The sequence below is a fragment of the Nerophis ophidion genome, linkage group LG09 (assembly GCF_033978795.1).
Source record: "Nerophis ophidion isolate RoL-2023_Sa linkage group LG09, RoL_Noph_v1.0, whole genome shotgun sequence".
NCBI lineage: Eukaryota > Metazoa > Chordata > Actinopteri > Syngnathiformes > Syngnathidae > Nerophis > Nerophis ophidion.
Genome location: NC_084619.1, coordinates 53,910,561 through 53,932,049, shown reverse-complemented (window position 1 = coordinate 53,932,049; position 21,489 = coordinate 53,910,561). Strand labels below are relative to the sequence as shown.

Here is a 21,489-nt window from a genome sequence, read left to right as displayed (position 1 = left end):
CCCCGTTTCCATATGTGTTTTTTTTTGCAAATAATAATTAACTTAGAATTTCATGGCTGCAACACGTGTCAAAGTAAATGGGAAAGGGCATGTTCACCACTGTGTTACATCACCTTTTCATTTAACAACACTCAATAAACGTTTGGGAACTGAGGAAACGAATTGTTGAAGCTATGAAAGTGGAATTATTTCCCATTCTTGTTTTATGTAGAACTTCAGTCGTTCAACAGTCCGGGGTCTCCGCTGTCGTATTTTACCCTTCATAATGCGCCACACATTTTCAATGGGAGACAGGTCTGCACTGCAGGCGGGCCAGGAAAGTACCTGCGCACTTTTTTTTAACGAAGCCACGCTGTTGTAACATGCTGAATGTGGCTTGGCATTGTCTTGCTGAAACAAGCAGGGGCGTCCATGAAAAAGACGGCGCTTTGATGGCAGCCTATGTTGTTCCAAAACCTGTATGTACCTTTCAGCATTTATTGTGCCTTCACAGATGTGGAAGTTACCCATACCTTGGGCACTAATGCGCCCCCATACCATCACAGATGCTGGCTTTTGAACTTTGCGTCAATAACAGTCTGGATGGTTCGCTTCCCCTTTTGTCCGGATGACACAATGTCGAATATTTCCAAAAATAATTTGAAATGTGGACCCGTCAGACCACAGAACACTTTTCCACTTTGCATCAGTCCATTTTAGATCTCGGGACCAGAGAAGCCGGCGGCGTTTCTGGATGTAGTAGAGCTTTAACTTGCACTTACAGATAAGTAAGTGCAAGTTAATACAAACTGTCTTTAGTGACAGTGGTTTTCTGAAGTGTTCCTGAGCCCATGTGGTGATATCCTTTAGAGATAGATAGATAGTAGTTTGTTTATTCTTTCAGGAGAGTTCCTTCAGGAAAATTAAAATTTTCAGCACAATCATTACAGCACAAACTTTACAGGGAGACAGAACAGGATCGCTGACGGGTCTGCCGACTTCCGGCGCCCCTTACAAAAAAGGTGAGATACAGGTTAAAATAAAATAAAATAAAAAAATCGGTCTAAGCCTGGGCCTCTGGAGAGGGGGTCCAGACTGAGGCCAAGGGAAAAAACAACTCATAGCCATAGAACACATCCCTCTTACATGTGTGTAAGAGGGAAACATCAAACATCAAAGAAAACAAAGGACATGAAAGACATTTTGGTTTTTGAGGGATAGATGGCCACGGTCATTCAATGTTGGTTTCCGACCATGCCGCTTACGTGGAGTGATTTTTCCAGATTCTCTGAACCTTTTGATGATATTATGGAACGTAGATGTTGAGATCCTTAAATTTCTTGCAATTGCACTTTGAGAAACGTTGTTCTTAAACTGTTTGACTATTTGCTCACGCAGTTATGGAAAAAGGGGTGTACCTCGCCCCATCCTTTCTTGTGAAAGACTGAGCATTTTTTGGGAAGCTGTTTTTATAGCCAATCATGGCACCCACCTGTTCCCCATTAGCCTGCACACCTGTGGGATGTTCCAAATAAGTGTTTGATGAGCATTCCTCAACTTTATCAGTATTTATTGCCACCTTTCCCAACTTCTTTGTCACGTGTTGCTGGCATCAAATTCTTAAGTTAATGATTATTTGCAACAAAAAAACATGTTTATCAGTTTGAACATCCAATATGTTGTCTTTTTAGCATATTCAACTGAATATGGGTTGAAAAGGAATTGCAAATCATTGTATTCCGTTTATATTTACATCTAACACATATTCCCAACTCATATGGAAACGGGGTTTGTAAATTTCATGCAATTTCATGTTATGCTTTGCGTTCTATAGCAGGTTATTTTCCATTATAGGGTAAGTTGGCCCAAAAAAGTCTGTCCAACAAACCAACACAAAGCTTTGTGTGTTCATAGTGTGGTTTAAATATGTAAAACCTCTAATAAACAATGGTAAGTTTATCTGATCATATGAAAGTGCGAGCGAGCTGTTCATTTTGAACTGTTTGAAAGTTATTCCCCGTCAAAGGGAAGCTTTCCAATACATCAGGGTGTCCAAACAATTTGCCTCCAAGGGCCAACGTAAACATGTGCAAATGGGCAGCAATTTTAAGGAAACATCAGCACTGAATGAAGAGTGTGGCTCCATACCGCCATTTGTAAACCCAGATTTCCACTGGATGCGTCCTGGCAGCGGAACGGATCTGCCACATGAATTGATTCACGTGGACCCCGACTTAAACAAGTTGAAAAACTTATTCGGGTGTTACCATTTAGTGGTCAATTGTACGGGATATGTACTGTACTGGGCAATCTACTAATAAAAGTTTCAATCAATCACAGCAACGGACTCTTTCCGTTTTCATGCAGGTGAACGTGTCAGTTCCCATCGCCTGTAGACCTAAACTATGTCTACACTAAGCCGGATAACACCTTAAACAAATAATTATTTAACCTAAGCCTCGTTTCAGCCACTCTAAACTATTGTTTAAGGTCCACCCCCTCGGATAACTTTTTACACGGGTAAGTGCGCGGTGTATTTCTTGAATCTGCGACTCTTAGCTTTGCATGGACTCATTGATCGCTTACAACAGACATGGGCAACTTAAGGCCCGGGGGCCACATAAGGCCCGTTATGCTTTTCAATCTGGCCTGCCAGACATTCCCAAATAATTTTTTTAGATCTTTAAAATGGAAAGTGTAGCTGCCATTATTATGTACAGTGATGTTCTCTCATGACCGTAAGTCTTGAACTATACTAAGTCTTTCAATGGTTGGAATCTGTGCTTATGGATGATATACCACTTACTATGGTAATCTAATTAATTGCTATGGTAATCTACGTCACAGCAGCTCAGACAAGGCAACAACCAGTGTGGGCGTTAAGCTTTTCCACAGACGCGGAAGGAGCTTTTCACAACAAAGTTCTAAAGCTTAGTGATATATCAGATATATCAGATTGTAGGTGGGTTTATTTTGTACCCTTCGCTTTCATATTTCACTGTTTGTTGCATTTTTGTTGCGTTTCTCTTGTTTGCAAAATATGTCAATCGAAAGGGGGTGTGACATCCATATTTTGTCATTATTCAGTGTTTTATCGTTCATAGAAAAAAATAAATATCCATTACGTTTTTTAAGGCGGTCTGTCATAACGTTTTCAGCATTCAATCAGATATTATTGTGAAGTTTTTTATTAGTGTTCCTAAAATAGATATACTGGCTCCCAGACACATTTTTTTCTCTAAAATGTGGCCCCCGAGTCAAAATGATTGCCAAAGCCTGGTTTACAAACTGAATTTGGTAAAGGAAGTGACGTCAGAAAGACCGCACCGCACACAGGAAGTGACGACAGAAAGAACGCACCACTATCAGCTTCATGATAAAGCGGTTTCTTAACTCGGAGCGAACTAATGGAAATATGGAGGCGAGTCATCCAGACATGCCCGTGTTTTTCCTTTCGTCTGTACAGACGCTTGTTGAAATCATGCACGAATACCTTAAGAGAAAGCGATTGCAGCTATTTGGGATACAACACTTTTCGGACGGCAAGATAACTTTCGAATGTTGAGGTCAGCTGTGATTGTACTTACCGGAAAACTTTGGCCATTTGTCGAAGGAGAGACAATGAGAATGCAGGCTCCCGTGGATGTGATAAAAAAGGTAGCGTGTGCTTTGTATTACCTGGCCGTCCAGGGAAGGCTACGGAAAACGGCGAATGCTTTTGGACTGGCAAAGCAGACTGTGTCAGTTATTGTCCGCCATGTATGTCTCGGATTAAACGTCTAGGTCTAGAGTATAGGTAGATAGGTATGTAGGTAGGTCTTTATTGTCATTGCACAAGTACAACAAAACTTTGTTTTCAGCACAAACCTGTTCCAAGATTAGACAAACAGTGTACAGGGTTACAGAACACGAATGCTGATGGGGCGCCTTATGGGAAAAAGGTAAACGCTGGGGAAGGATGAGTAAAAATATATAATCCAGACTGGGTTCCTAAGGGGGCCCAGTTCGGAGTGAGAAAAAACCTCTATAGCAAAGCACATATACATATTACAACATACATCTCGAGATATCTAGCAGCAGAGGGAAGGTAGTTCAAGGTCATGGTGGTAGGTATGAGCTCTCAGGTGCTGACCCTCCATTCATCACCCCTACGGGATTTGCGTCGAGGGCGTTGGGTTGGGGGAAGGGGGGGTGTATGTGTGGCGTATATTTTTTTGTGGATGTGTGTGTGTGTGTGTGTGTGTGTGTGTGTGTGTGTGTATAAGCCCATAGTGTGTCTCTGTTCCGCGGCCTTGATGTATTTTGCCGTCCCTAGTCCAAAGTCCACAACAACAGGTGTGTGTCCATGAGAGACAAGAAGGGAGTTTGTTGTGTCTTCGCGGCAGTGATCTTTGGGAGTGTCTCGAAGCCAGGGAAACAATCCAAGTTAAAATGATTTGTATGCGAGTGAAAATAAAATTAGTTTTTCACTCTAAAATTGTCTGTGACTGGTCCTCAAAAACTGCGGGGTAGACAGTCTGATGTAATCCACAGTTCTTCCCGCATCCTCCATTAATTTGTGGCAGCTTTGGGGAATTTTGAAGACTGCCAGCAACTTCCAATTTGTCGACAAACCAGAGCAACGCTTACTCCAATCAGCAGATGTCCTGTTGTCATAATTCCGAATAGGTGGATATCTTCACGTCCTCGACAGAAAAGGGTCGCCAGGCACGCGCCCTCCTTCTCCCAAGAGTCCGTCGTGTGTCCAGCAACAACCGCTTCGTCACGACAGCAGGTTCACCCAAACCCAAGATCTTGTCAATTTTGTTGAGGCCAGTTAAATAGTTCCAATGTTTAGATTTGGAGAGCAGTGCAATAAGAGGCAATAAGAAAGTTAAGACAAGACAAAACAAAGAAGCAAGCAGGAGAGGAAAGGGGAGCGACCACCCTCGATGAGTGCCAGAGAGAAAAATATAAAGTCACCAAAAACGAATGGACAATGAAGGTGAAGGCAAAAGAGTGAGGAGTGTCCTGACCAGATTTCTAGATCCCCAGATTGATTGTTGTAAAATGTTCTTTGTCACATCGTTGACTTTCACGTGATTAATAAAGATTTGAGAGGTGAGGTACACCCTCGACCAGTGTTTCTTAACCAAAAGCTAGGCTGCCAAAAATCTGTTTCTCAGCTGTGGTCCATATGGGACCACAGCGGTACTCAGTTGGTGAAGCTGTATGTTACTTCAATGTTATTGACAGTTTAGTTAAAAAAAACATATTCATTATTAATTTTGTTTATTTTAGCACAATATAATTGTATGTTCATTTATTTTACATTAGTTATTTTTTTTCTCTTCTTATGCAGGATATTTGGTCAGTACTTATTTTTCTAATCAGCCTGACCTAAGCCTAAGGTTTAGGTGTTAAATAAATATTAATCTTTGTGATTAACACATGCTTTCATATCATTTGACAAGGTTGCAAACTTTAGGTTAAATATAATAACCGTAAATTCCAGACTATATGCTCCTACATTTTTCCTGGCTTGGGACCCTGCGGTTTATAAAACGGTGCGGCTAATTTATGTATTTTTTCGCTGATGGCCAAACTGCAAATAATAAAAAAAAACTAAACAAGCAAAGACTAAAAGGTGTGTTATTGTTTGTCCTGCAGTGCCCTTCTGTTTAGTACATTCGACCAGAAGTGCAAGTGCCGTTCTGTCTTCTAGCCTTACACAGCATTTCTACACGTATGAATTCTACGTTCATCACTCCAAGCAACATTTGTAAGTCTTACAATATACCTAAAACAATCCATATTTACGAAACGGCCCCATGTGTGATGTAATTAAGCTAGCGTTGTTAGCATTAGCGAATATGTTAACACATTCAAGAGTATCTGTGTTAATATTATTAACTTACAATGGCATTCTTTTTGTATTGTTCTAGTTGTTTGAACAAACCAAAACATCACCATGGAGTTATTGAGTCTGTTTAGCTCATTGGAGAGCTAGCCTCCGCACTTAGTGGGTCCATGACGATGACTTCTCTTTTGTTTGATCAACCGTTTTACTACTATGTTACAGGCAATGTGTGGAAATAATTAAGATATGTAAGTAAACATTTACAAATTTTGACAAAAGTCGATTTAATTGGACAACGTAAAAACAGTCGTGGTTAAAAGTTTACATACACTTGTAAAGAACATAATGTCATGGCTGTCTTGAGTTTCCAATCATTTCTACAACTCTTATCTTTTGTGACAGAGTGATTGGAGCACATACTTGTTGGTCAAAAAAAAAAAACATTCATGAAGTTTGGTTCTTTTATGAATTTATTATGGGTCTACTGAAAAATGTGACCAAATCTGCTGGGTCAAAAGTATACATACGTATACGGGTGTAACGGTACGTGTATTTGTATTGAACCGTTTCGATACGGGGGTTTCGGTTCGGTTCGGTTCGGAGGTGTACCGAACGAGTACACATGCTAGCCGCGACCGGGTTAGGACAACATGTAAAAGCCAGAGCTGGAATATCCTCCTGCTTCGTTAAGATCTCCCGTGTGGGAACACTTTGGCTGCGCGATACAAAAATGGAGGACAGAGGTTTGCCGACATTGTTCAGCAGCTGCTTGTGACAACACATCAAACATGTGTTGCACCTTTCCTGCTTCCGGCTCCCAGACCGTAGTCGAGGAGCGCAGGGGAGACACTCCTCAAGGGCAGATGTATTCTTGGGGGCAACACCCTTCACCCTTTCCACAGCTCCAGACTCCAGGGTAAATGAAGAGTCAGGCGATTAGTTGCAAATCGTGGCTTTATTGAGGCCTTGCACACAGCCAATCCAACAAAACACTAGCCACTCCCGCACTCAAGCTACCGCTCCCTCACCTCGCTCGCCCACACACTCACCTCACATGCTGTCACATATTAAAGGGCCACACACACATATACGCTACTCTCATAGCTCATGCTAAGTTTAACCCATTTGAAGCGTCACCACCGCATTCAAGCAGCCTCTTGTCGGCGAGTCAGGCAGGGCTAAAGCAATAGCAAATGTTTTATGGCAGCAGATTTTAGTCCATATTGCATTAAAACTAGATTTTGACCCACTTCTATGGTGGAAGAACAATGAGCCCATATATCCTCTTACTGCCAAGTTAGCCAGGCTGGGGGGGGGGGGGGGGGGGGGGGGGAATAAAAGTTAATCTGAGGCTGAGTTGACTTGAGACTGTTTAATGTTGCACTTTTTATATGTAAAATAAAAGTTTTGTCATTTTATTTAATCTGAGCAACAACTTGAGGCAGTTTAATGTTGATAAACGTGGACCCCGATTTAAACAAGTTGAAAAACTTATTGGGGTGTTACCATTTAGTGGTACGGAATATGTACTGTACTGTGCAATCTACTAATAAAAGTTTCAATCAATCAAAAAAAGCACTTTATATGTAGAAAGGTTTTGTTAAGGAACCATTCTGAGCCTTATTTTATTTAGTTTTTATTTTATATACGTTTACCACAATTACCCTGGCAATGGACCCTGTGTGTATATGTATGTTATGCCATTGTTTACAAATTTGGTAAAGGAATAACCAAAAAATGTATATTTTGTTGATTTCTTACTGTACCGAAAATGAATCGCACCATGACCTCCAAACCGAGGTATGTACCGAACCGAAATTTTTGGGTACCGTTACACCCCTAAAATACAGCAATGTTAATATTTGGTTACATGTCCCTTGGCAAGTTCCACTGCAATAAGGCACTTTTGGTTGCCATCCACAAGCTTCTGGTTGAGTTTTTGACCACTCCTCTTGACAAAATGTTTGCAGTTCAGCTGAATGTGTTGGTTTTCTGACATGGACTTGTTTCTTCAGCCATGTCCAGACGTTTAAGTCAGGACTTCGGGAAGGCCATTGTAAAACCTTAATTCTAGCCTGATTTAGCCATTCCTTTACCACTTTTGTCGGGTGTTTGGTGGTCATTATCCTAAAGAATTTGGAGGTAATCCTCCTTTTTCACTGTCCCATTTACTCTCTGTAAAGCACCAGTTGCATTGGCAACAAAACAGGCCCAGAGCATAATATTACCACCACCATGCTTGCCGGTAGTTATGGTGTTCCTGGGATTAAAGACTTAATCTTTTCTCCTCCAAACATATTGCTTGGTATTGTGGCCAAACAGCTAATTTTTTGTTTCATCTGACTACAGAACTTTCCTCCAGACGATCTTATCTTTGTCCATGTGATGTCTAACATCTGCGGCTTATAGTCAGTCCGGTGCTGCTAATATATGGGAAAATATTTTTGTCTTCGAAAATTCGGTGAGTGCTGCTTATATACCAGTGCGCTGGATAGTCCGGAAGATACGGTTCATAATCAGTGTAATAATAATTGACTGGGCCAAAGGCCTCTTTCTAGTGGATGAATTGGGCCCAGGGGTCCAAAAGATTAGAAACGTGCCCTAGATTAGACGATACGCACACTCATATTCACACCTGTGAACAATGTAGACTAGTCTCAAGTTAGCCATGTTTTTCAGGTGTGGGTGGGAGCAAACGTCGAACAGATTCAAACCCGCATTTCACAATACGTTCATATAAGGTTCAAGATAGCTAAACACGTTAAAACAACCTGTTAGTCTTATTGCTGCCGTATTTCATTACCACGTAAGGTGTGGAGCAATAATTGCTCCTCGACCCACTTTTTTTTTTTAAGCTGCTGTGTCCAAAACAGAGCATGATCATCATGTGCTGTTCTTGCGTCGTCTTCCTGCGTCTGACGTGTAGCGAATCAGCATTGCAGTTCTCTTCAGGGCGAAACAAAGCAGAAGACAAGGGGCCCCCAAACCACTGTGTCAGTAAGCCACAGTGCATTTCCTCATGTGTGAGGCTGACCGAGTCGCTATGTTGTCACCATGCAGGGGGATGAGTCAGTAGGGGGTATTGATGAATCATTGATTGATATGGATTCCCCGTGGTGCATCTGCATGTAAGGTTATTGTCTTGGAGTCCTTCAATGGTCGCCCTTGTGTCCTGTTTATCGGCTAACAAGGTTGTTGTCGGCGTGTAAACACAAACTACCAGGCGCTGCATTTAAAGGCCTACTGAAATGAGATTTTCTTATTTAAACGGGGATAGCAGGTCCATTCTATGTGTCATACTTGATCATTTCGCGATATTGCCATTTTTTTGCTGAAAGGATTTAGTAGAGAACATCGACGATAAAGTTCGCAACTTTTGGTCGCTAATAAAAAGCCTTGCCTTTACCGGAAGTCGCAGACAATGACGTCACCCGTGTGAGGGCTCCTCACATCCTCATATTGTTTATAATGGGAGCCTCCAACAAAAAGAGCTATTTGGACCGAAAAAACGACAATTTCCCCATTTATTTGAGCGAGGATGAAAGATCGTGGCTGAGGATATTGATAGCGAAAGACTAGAAAAAAAAAAGGTGATTGCATTGTGAGTGGTTCAGATGTTTTTAGACACATTTACTAGGATAATTCTGGGAAATCCCTTATCTTTCTATTGTGTTGCTAGTGTTTTAGTGAGATTATATAGTACCTGATAGTCGGAGGGGTGTGTCCACGGGTGTCTTGACGCCAATCTCTGAGGGAATTAGTCACGGCTGCAGCAGCACGACAGAAGTTCCGCTGAGCTCCGGTAAGAGGCGACCTGTTACCACAATTTTCTCACCGAAACCTGCCGGTTGACAAGTGGTCGGGATCCATGTTCACTTGACTGCTCTGATCCATAGTAAAGCTTCAATTTTAAACAAGGAAACACTGTGTGTTTTTGTGGCTAAAGGCTAAGGCTTCCCACCTCCATCTTTCTACTTTGACTTCTCCATTATTAATTGAACAAATTGCAAAAGATTCAGCAACACAGATTTCCAGAATACTGTGCAATTATGCGATGAAAAGAGACGACTTTTAGCCGCTAGTGGTGCTGCGCTAATATGTCCCCTCCAACTCGAGAAGTCACACGCACGTGTCATCATTCCGCAACGTTTTCAACAAGAAATTCTGCGGGAAATTTAAAATTGTAATTTAGTAAACTAAACCGGCCGTATTGGCATGTGTTGCAATGTTAATATTTCTTCATTGATATATAAACTATCAGACTGCGTGGTCGGTAGTAGTGGGTTTCAGTAGGCCTTTAATTCCCTTCGTGTTTCATGAAATCTCTTTCCTAACCAGTTAACTTACATTACTTAATGCGGGGGTCGGCAACCCGTGGCTCTGGAGCCGCATGCGGCTCTTTAGCGCCGCCCTAGTGGCTCTCTGGAGCTTTTTCAAAAGGATATGAAAATGGAAAATGAGGGGAAAAAAACATATATATTATTTGTTTTAATATGGTTTCTGTAGGAGGACAAACATGACACAAACCTCCCTAATTGTCATAAAGCATACTGTTTATCTTAAACATGCTTCACTGATTTCGAGTATTTGGCGAGCTTCGTTTTGTCCTACTAATTTTGGCGGTAATTGAACTCACTGTAGTTTGTTTACACGTATAACTTTCTCCGACTTTGTAAGACGTGTTTTATGCCACTTGTTTTTCAGTCTCATTTTGTCCACCAAACTTTTAACGTTGTGCATGAATGCACAAAGGTGAGTTTTGTTGATGTTATTGACTTGTGTGGAGTGCTAATCAGACATATTTGGTCACTGCATAACTGCAAGCTAATCGATGCTAACATGCTATCTAGGCTAGCTGTAGTACATATTGCATCATTATGCCTCATTTGTAGCTATATTTGAGCTCATTTAGTTTCATTTTAAGTGCTCATATTTCAATTGATATCTCATGACACACTATCTGTATGTAATATGGCTTTTAACTTTTTGCGGTTCTAGACGTATTTGTTTTTGTATTTTTGGTCCAATATGGCTCTTTCGACATTTTGGGTTGCCGACCCCTGACTTAGTGTGTCCGCCTTGAGATCAGCAGGTTGTGAGTTGTGAGTTTTTATAGTCATACCAATGACTATAAAAATGGGACCCGTTATCTCCCTGCTTGGCACTCAGCATCAAGGGTTGGAATTGGGGGTTAAATCACCAAAAATGATACCCGGGCGCGGCACTGCTGCTGCCCACTTCTCTCCTCACCTCCCAGGGGGTGATCAAGGGATTGGGTCAAACACAGAGAACACATTTCACCACACCTAGTGTGTGTGACAGTCGTTGGTACTTTAACTTTAACTTTACCACAGGTGGGGCTTAAACTACCAGCCATTACAGCCAATGTGGGACTTTGTAGCTGAAAAAGGCCCAATTGCAATATTATTAAATCGAGAAAAAGGGAATCATACGTGTGTACCTGGGATGTGAGGATTAACCTATTCATTTGATTAAGTCTTGTTTCGATACCAATATTTTGGTATCTGTAGTGATACCAAAATGTTTTTGGATACTTTTCAAAATAAAATGTCATTATTGGCAATATTGATATTTTTTATTTTGTTTCACATATTTTGTCAAAAGTATGAGGGACAAGCGGTATAAAATGGACAGATGGATTGTACTTGTCCATTTATTCTTAATGTCTGGTTACTTTGTTTTGGCATGTTCTACCTCCACTTCTGTTAAAATGTAGTAAGCACTTTTTCTTCTCTTGTTTGACACTTTACACAAGTTTTGGGTTTGATACTACTTATTTGGGTATGGATCCAATACCAAGTTGTTAGAGGGTCATATATTGGTCATTATTAAAGTCCTCTTGTGTCCAGGGATTTGTTTCTTGAATCCATAAAAATAACAAAAATGTCAGAAGATATTGTGGTTATAAAAAAGATATCGAACTAATCATTGTAGTATCGATAATTGTATAGATCCACCCATTTGTTTACATTCAGGAGTGCTAGCTTGCTGTTCGCAGTTCGCTATTGTACTCTACAACGGTGTGTACTAAAGCATGCGTAGCTATTCCTCATCCCGCTGGTATGGTACTTGAAAGAAACATAATTTAGTTGTCGCCATGGAGGCGAGGATTAGTGCTGTAAAAGTAGCTAAAACACTTTGGAGGGACGTTGTCCGCTATAGCTAACGAAGATTCTACAGTGCATTGTTGCACCTTTTATCAATAGTTTTGAAGCCAAAAATATGTCAATTTCCCCAATTTTTGTCTCCACGTGCTCTATGTGTGTTGATTCACATGTGCCTCGGCTTATAATACCTGCAATGTCACACCGTCAGGCGAATGAAACAAAAGTATCTGTATTTTTAAACGACCATATAGTACCTTTTTTAATTCATTAGTACCGGTATTCTGTACAACCCTTATTTGATTAGATAAAGCTTCGATTTACATTATGTTGCTTCGATTAATTATTTAAGTCTAACTAATAAAAATTTATAAAATACGACTGGAGTGCCCAAAATTTTAAATAGGGGGACATAGTTTCTGCACGGCTGCTGTATTAGAGCGCACATTAGAGCGGTGGTTTGTGGATGTCGTGATCTGTGTGACGGTGAACAGTGGAAAGTTTTTATTCCATTTTTTTTAATGCACACATGTTAAAAGTGCAATTTTAATATTATCTGCATTTATTTAAATAAAAAAAAAGATTATAAAAATCAAAAAAAAATTGCATGGGGGCTATTAAATGTGTTTTGTCTGATAACTCGATGAATCAAAGAAAATAATCGATAGATTACTCCATTCATCCATCCATTTTCTACCGCTGATTTCCTTCAGGGTCGCTGGGGGGCGCTGGAGCCTATCTCAGCTACAATCGGGCGGAAGGCGGTGTGTACCCTGGACAAGTCGCCACCGATAGATTACTCGATTACTAAAATAACCGATAGCTGCAGCCAAGGATAGAACAATATGAAAATTTTATATCACAGTTATCGTGACCAAAATTATCACATTATCAATATTATTATTCTTTGACCACGATATTTTTTTAATAACAAGAACAAATAAACACTGTAAAAATATATACATATGTCTCCTATGCTTCACTAATAGTGTCTTAGTCTTACTATTTTATCTGTTTTAATGGCTAAGCTTTTATTGTTTTTAATATTGGTTTGTACTGTGGCAGCACAGCGGTACAGGGGTTAGTGTGTGTGCCTCACAATACAAAGGTCCTGGGTTCGATCCTGGGCACGGGATTGAACTCACCACCTTGGTATTGGGAGGCACATGAACTAACCCCTGGTCCACCGTGCTGCCAACAAAAAAACTCTATTAATATTATTTATTATTTCTGGAGGGTGCTGTGGCGTCCTACTCTGTTCAGCAGTCCTTTTAACGCACCTAAAAACACCTCTGTCTCACATCATATAGAACGATGACTCTGTTCCAAGAGAGCACAATTGAAAAGCAGAGTTGCTCAGACAGTAATATGTTTCCGTAAGTTTGGATTGGGGTATTTTGTTCATGTCAGCATCTAAGCTAGCGAGCTGGCGCTAGCAAATCCGGTAGTTTATCAAAGTACAGTTATCATTCATGGGTTTTCAAAGATGTTAGTATAAAACTGTAATAATAACTGTCAAAATGTTTACCACGGTTAACATCATTACAGTTTATTGTTACTTCCCTAGCTGCAGCCCTCGTGTGTATTGATCGCAGATTCCATTCCTTGTATTTTTCCAGTCAGGACCCAATTGATTAAATGTAAGATGTTGTTTTGTGTCACCATTGGCGTGTTCAGGACCGTTCACATGGTTTATTATCATGCGGGTAGAGACTTTCTCTCACAAGAAAGCTGTGTGACATTTTAATTCTACACAGCTCTATCGCAATTAGCCCTCACAGGCCTTTGTGCCACGTGCCTGTGAATATTCTCATTCACCCAGGTCATTGTAGTCTCAGGGCATTGAATCAATCCCAACTGAAACGTTCAGATTGTCTCAAAAGACGCTTTACCGCTCAAAAGTTCAAGTTCACAGACTTGGATAGGACTACTCCAGAACCTTGTTCCTTCATTACTTCCTTTTCTTCTTTCTTCGAATACAATCCGAATTGTTTTAATTGCCATTGTTTGAGAACGGGTTCAAGAACTATGAATTTTTCTTGGTGCTATTGTGCAACATTAAACCCATATAACACAGCTCAGTTACAACTCATTTTATTATCTATTCTTTCAGATCTTGTTATTGTTCATGTGTCTGATCGCCGAAACTGTTCAGGTGGCGATAGGTGTGGTTATGGATGGACCGTAGTCTCCTGCCTGAGGGGAGAATAGTTTGTGTTTAGGGTGAGACGAGTCAGCTGCGATCCGACCCACACGCCTCCTGGTCCTGGAGGAGAACATCTATTTGTTCTCTAAATATGTTCTAAAGAATTTATTTCACCCTCCCTCTCCTTCCTTTTCTTTCACTTCCTCTTGCGTTTTGCTTCAGTCGTCATTTGCTGAAGAGCTTTTATATGTCGCTCCAGTGACTGCACTAGCCTCGATCGACTTTTACACGCAACAGTTTGCAAAAGCTACTTGTGCACTTCTAAACGCACACATGTGTAGTGTATTTCTGTGTGGGAAAGCGTTTTTGGCAGTAAGCCACTGTCCTCGCTTAGACAGCCGGCTGCGGTCCATTTCTTCACACATTGTCTGTCCTGATCTGGAAAATGAGAAATGATCTGAGTCGGATAACTGGCCTCAGCATGAGAATCAGCACCTCCAAGTCTGAGTTCATGGTTCTCGCCCGGAAAAGGGTGGAGTGCCATCTCCGGGTTGGGGAGGAGACCCTGTCCCATGTGGAGGAGTTTAAGTACCTTGGAGTCTTGTTCACGAGTGAGGGAAGAGTGGATCGTGAGATCGACAGGCGGATTGGTGCAGCGTCTTCAGTAATGCGGACGCTGTATCGATCAGTTGTGGTGAAGAAGGTGCTGAGCCGCAAGGCAAAGCTCTCAATTTACCGGTCGATCTACGTTCGCATCCTCACCTATGGTCATGAGCTTTGGGATATGACTGAAAGGACAAGATCACGGGTACTAACGGCCTAAATGTCTTTCCTCCGACGGGTGGCGGGGCTCTAACTTGGAGATAGGGTGAGATGCTCTGCTACCCGGGAGGAGATCAAAGTCAACCCACCGCTCCTCCACATTGAGAGGAGCCAGATGAGGTGTTTCAGGCATCTGGTCAGGATGCCACCCCAACGCCTCCCTAGGGTGGTGTTTAGGGCACCTCCGATCGGTAGGAGGCCACGGGGAAGACCCAGGACACGTTGGGAAGACTATGTCTCCCGTCTGGCCTGGTAACCCTTCGGGATCCCCCAGGAGGAGTTGAACAAAGACACTGGGGAGAGGGAAGTCTGAGCTTCCCTGCTTAGGCTGCTGAACCCCACGACTCGACCTCGGATAAACGGAAGAAGATGTATGGATGAATGGATGAACGGAACTGCCCTAGGGTCTGATTGACTGCTGCTCATCTGGTTTCTTTCAGTTTGACTTGATGTTTCAATCTACCATGTAAAAAATCCTGAAAGGATTATATCACTCACTATATGGCAAATGGTGACCAGTGGTGACATAGCATCAGGAGAAACTGGAGGTTCAGTTTCTTGCTATAGGATATTTCGACATGGTCACGGGGAACTTTAGTTCGAACCCGCAACCATGGGGTTGGGGGCCAACCACTCTGCCCAATATGTATACACTATACTATGCCCGAGCCACTATACTAGTGTTTAGCATCCTACCAATCACAGTGGTAAGGTACCTAAAGAGGCAGAGTTACACTTTGTTGATTGGTAAACAGAACAGGACAAAGACAACACAAAAATACAAAGATGGCCAACGTTGTGCCCCTGTGTGTCCTTCCTTTGTTGTCACTAGAATTATCCCAATAGAAACACTTTGTGGCAAGTACAGAACAGAAAAAATTAAATTTTTGGCATTATCCCAACAGAAAATCTAGTGACAAAGCTAAATTGATTTATAGCCTGCCATAATTTAGGATGAGGTTAGAATAGACTCATCACACAATTGTCGATTGATTATCAAGCCTGGCAAGGTTAGAATAGACTCATCACACAATTATTGATTGATTATCAAGCCTTGCAATGGTTACACATGCAAGATCAAGATTTAAAGTTCTAAAAATTGTAGCGTTGTGAACTGGATTGTGTCATTTGATGGAAGTCTCAAGTTCAGGGGTCGTTCTGGCCATGTGTTTAAATGTCTGACATTTTGTGTGATTAAAAAGACACCTGTTACCAAGCAGGAATGTGAAGTGAATTTGGTTATTTTATAAGTACCAAGCTCCGATTTACATCAAACAAAATAGTAATATATATTGATACTTTTTGTTACACGTGACAGCACGTCTTTTTGCTAAATCAGCACCAACTCAACGACTTTGTGAGCAGACAAGCACTCATAGCAAACCCGGTAATGTTGCAATTTTCCAGTCCAACAAAGCAAGCTTGCCTGATAGAAAGCGCTCAAAAGTAAGGCTCAGCTTTCTAACTCACTGCTAATTTGCACTGGTCATGCCATATACATGCTACTGATTGGCATTACCAATTTTACATGGCGATTTCAACAGAGCATGGTGGAACAGGGGTTAGTGCATCTGCCTCACAATACGAAGGTCCTGAGTAGTCCTGGGTTCAATCCCGGGCTCGGGATCTTTCTGTGTGGAGTTTGCATGTTCTCCCCATGACTGAGTGGGTTACCTCCGGGTACTCCGGCTTCCTCCCACCTCCAAAGACATGCAACTGGGGATAGGTTGATTAGCAACACTAAAATTGGCCCTAGTGTGTGAATGTTGTCTGTCTAGCCGTGTTGGCCCTGCGATGAGGTGGCGACTTGTCCAGGGTGTACCCCGCCTTCCACTCGAATGCAGCTGGGATAGGCTCCAGCGACCCCAAAAAAGGGACAAGTGGTAGAAAATGGAAGGTTGGATGGATTTCAACACCTACAAATTTGGTAATGAAAACTACAACTAATGTGAACGTTTGACTCAAACAGTTGCTGTGGGGGTGGAAACATCATGCTTTGGGGCTGTTTTTCTGCTAAGTAGACAGGACGATTGATCCGTGTTAAGGAAAGAATAAATGGGGCCATGTATCATGAGATTTTGAACCAAAATCTACTTCCATCAGTGAGATCTTTGGATGATTGACCAAATACTTATTTTCCGCCATAATTTAGAAGGAAATTCTTTGAAATTCCTACAATGTGAATTCCTGGATTTTTTTTTCACATTCTGTCTCTCACAGTTGAAGTGTACTTATGATGAAAATTACAGACCTCTGTCATCATTTTAAGTGGGAGAACTTGCACAATCGGTGGCTGACTAAATAATTTTGTGCCCCACTGTATATGTGTTAAAAAAAACTTTTGAATTCCCTTTCCATTTGAAAACCAATACTATGTTACATGACTTTCGGGAAGCTCAGACCGACAAACCCCTTTTATTCTTATTCCTCTATTATTCCCATTCTGCCCGTCTCTGGCCCCTGGCCTGCTGCCCCTGTCTCCATTAAGTGCATTTCCTGTTTGTCTCAGAGTGCATCAGTGGGCAGCCATGTTCAGACAATATGACCAGCTTAAAGTAATCATAGTGCATCAAGGAAGTGTAGTTAAAGAAATGCCCTTCCCCGCTTAGAAGTGTTGTCATGGTTACGACGACAACTGAGGGTTAGAACAGGAAATATTTGTATTTTTTTTAACACAGCGCTTAAAAAATATTGTGCTGTGGAATATATCTTGTTTTTTTTCGTTATTTTTTGTTAATGCAGGTAGCAGCTTTTTAACAAGCTCTGTGATAAGACTCTAATGTCACCGCTGGGTGATGCGAAGGAAGAGAGTGCACGCGCAAGACCAGTTCTTTTGTCAGTGAGTCGTCAAGGATACAAATATGCTTTTCCCGGACCACGATGAGTCAGCATAATATACTCTCACTGGTCCTTGAACCCACACGTGGTCAGCCATTCAAGATGATTTGGAAAATCACAGCAAAAGCTGGCTGTTTTGTCCTTTGTGCAAAGGTGCACATTGAAAAGTAGAAATAAACAAGCGGTGTGTAGGAGAGGGATGTAAAATATATGGGCCAAAGGCCTGATCAGGCCCTTGAACGGTTTTAATCCGTCCCGCGGGATAGGTTTGCTAAATGCAAAAATAAGATGCCTTTTTTACAAACCCCATTTCCATATGAGTTGGGAAATTGTGTTAGTTGTAAATATAAACTAAATAAAATGATTTGCAAATCCTGTTCAATCCATATTCAATTGAATGCACTACAAAGAGAAGATATTTGATGTTCAAACTCATAAACTTTTTTTTTTTGCAAATAATAATTAACTTAGAATTTCATGGCTGCAACACGTGCCAAAGTAGTTGGGAAAGGACATGTTCACCACTGTGTTACATCACCTTTTCTTGTAACAACACCCAATAAACGTTTGGAAACTGAGGAAAAACTAATGTTGAAGCTTTGAAAGTGGAATTCTTTCCCATTCTTTTTTTATGTAGAGCTTCAGTCTGAGGTCTCCGCTGTCTTATTTTACGCTTCATAATGTGCCACACATTTTCGACGGGACACATGTATGGACTGGTGGGCCAGGAAAGTACGCGCTCTCTTTTTTTTTTACAAAGCCACGTTGTCGTAACACGTGCTGAATGCGGCTTGGCGTTGTCTTACTGAAATAAGCAGGGGCGTCCATGAAAAAGACGGCGCTTAGATGGCAGCATATATTGTTCCAAAACCTGTATGTACCTTTCAGTATTAATGGTGCCTTCACAGATGTGTAAGTTACCCATGCCTTGGGCACTAATGCACCCCCATACCATCACAGATGCTGGCTTTTGAACTTTGCGTTTTTTTTTAATATCTCGATATTTTTAGGCCATGTCACGATACACGATATATATCTCGATATTTTGCCTTAGCCTTGAATGAACTCTTGGTGCATATAATCACAGAATTTTGATGATTCTATGTGTCAACATTAAAACATTCTTCTTCATACTGCATTAATATATGCTCATTTTAAACTTTCATGCAGAGAGGGAAATCCCAACTAAGTAAATTGACCAAAACTGTATTCATTAAACAGTTATTGAGCAGTAGCACAAACATTCATGTCATTTCAAAACCAAGACATTTTGAAACAAGCTATGAGTGCACTTTTGTGCATGATGTCACTAAGATGACATATCAAAACAACACTAAATTAAAGTGCAATTTTTGTACAGCACGCCACTACAATAGTTTAAAACAAATAAAGTGCACTTTTATGCATGATGTCACACAAGATGTATCAATAACTGTCAAATAAAAATTAGCTGCATAATAGGAAATCAAATAGTGAAGTGAATTATATTTATAAAGCGCTTTTCTCGAGTGACTCAAAGCGCTTCACATAGTGAAACCCAATATCTAAGTTACATTTAAACCAGTGTGGGTGGCACTGGGAGCAGGTGGGTAAAGTGTCTTGCCCAAGAACACAACGGCAGTGACTAGGATAGCGGAAGCGGGAATCGAACCTGCAACCCTCAAATTGCTGGCACGGCCACTCTACCAACCGAGCTACGCCGCCCCACACAAATAGTGTTCGTCCTTCGATATGTGGTAGGTTACTGCGGACATTATCTCCTTTTGTTGTTGACAATTTTTGTCATACGGTGTTGATCTGGAAATATTTGCCTCTGCATTTTGATGGTCTGGGTGTGTGGCACCGAATGGAGATGTTGACATGCGGAGTAAGAACTCTTCATTCTCCAGCAGGTGACTTTTCAAATGATGCTACGTATTAGACGTAATGCTACTTTTTGTAGCAACGCTTTTGCTGCGGTTGTCTGTTCGACATATTCCCACTTGAAGCCAAACCACCGCCAGACGATGGACCCCCTGCTGTTTTTCTTGGGAATTAATCCTTCCTTCATTTTTTACCAGATTCGCATCTTCTTTCCCTCGTATTACCACTCGCACCACAGCTAACGTTACCCATGCTGCTACCTCTCTGCTCCGCGAGGGCGTATATGTATGTGACAATGTAAAAAGGCGCGCTTGTTGTCTGTGAGAAGGAGAGACAACAAAGAGTGGGAAGAGCCTGTAGTGTAATGCCCGCAGCTAAAAGCAACTGCGTGAAAACGTGTACTCGAATATCACGATATAGTCATTTTCTATATCGCACAGAGACAAACCCGTGATATATCCAGTATATCGATATATCGACCAGCCCTTGTTCCTAATATGAGCTGGTAGTGTGTTCCATGCATGTGTGCCTCTCATTGAGAAAACCATTTGACTAAACTTAGTCGGACGTCGTTGAATGTTACAAGCACCCCTGGCTAGGGCTCTGGTGTTGACTTGATTCCACCTTTTGTGGTGGAGGGGCAAGCTCATTCCAAACTCTATAAACAAAACATACAGTGGGGCAAAAAAGTATTTAGTCAGCCACCAATTGGGCAAGTTTTCCCACTTAAAATGATGGCAGAGGTCTGTAATTTTCATCATAGGTACACTTCAACTGTGAGAGACAGAATGTGGGGAAAAAAATCCAGGAATTCACATTGTAGGAATTTTAAAGAATTTATTTGTAAATTATGGTGGAAAATAAGTATTTGGTCAACCATTCAAAGCTCTCACTGATGGAAGAAGGTTTTGGCTCAAAATCTCACGATACATGGCCCCATTCATTCTTTCCTTAACACGGGTTAATCGTCCTGTCCCCTTAGCAGAAAAACAGCCCCAAAGCATGATGTTTCCACCCCCAGGCTTCACAGTAGGTATGGTGTTCTTGGGATGCAACTCAGTATTCTTCTTCCTCCAAACACGACGAGTTGAGTTTATACCAAAAAGTTGTATTTTGGTTTCATCTGACCACATGACATTCTCCCAATCCTCTGCTGCAGGGGTAGGGAACCTATGGCTCTAGAGCCAGATGTGGCTCTTTTGATGACTGCATATGGCTCTCAGATAAATCTTAGCTGACATTGCTTAACACGATAAGTAATGAATAATTCCGCTGGTAATCACGATGTTAAAAATAACGTTCAAAATATAAAACATCCTCATGCATTTTAATCCATCCATCCATTTCCTACCGCACCTGTTCAAGAAATAACAATGTTATTAAAAAGAATTAGAGACCTATTATACTGTAAAAATTTTGGTCTTCCATGCATTTAGTTGTATTCAGTGTTAAAAAATATATGGCTCTCACGGAAATACATTTTAAAATGTTTGGCTTTCATGGCTCCCCCAGCCAAAAAGGTTCCTGACCCCTGCTGTGCTGTATCATCCATGTATCCATTTTGGTATAAACTCAACTCGTGTTTGGAGGAAGAAGAATACTGAGTTGAATCCCAAGAACACCATACCTACTGTGAAGCATAGGGGTGGAAACATCATGCTTTGGGGCTGTTTTTCTGCTAAGGGGACAGGACGATTGATCCGTGTTAAGGAAAGAATGAACGGGGCCATGTATCGTGAGATTTTTAGCCAAAACCTCCGTCCATCAGTGAGAGCTTTGAATGGTTGACCAAATACTTATTTTCCACCATAATTTACAAATAAATTCTTTAAAATTCCGACAATGTGAATTCCTGGATTTTTTTTCACATTCTGTCT

General features: G+C 41.3%; 1 protein-coding gene across 1 annotated transcript in view; it reads left to right on the top strand.

The window, feature by feature from the left end:
- desi2 (desumoylating isopeptidase 2) overlaps nucleotides 1–21,489 on the top strand; it is a 34,892-nt gene that overhangs the window by 708 nt on the left and 12,695 nt on the right. The window lies entirely within an intron of this gene.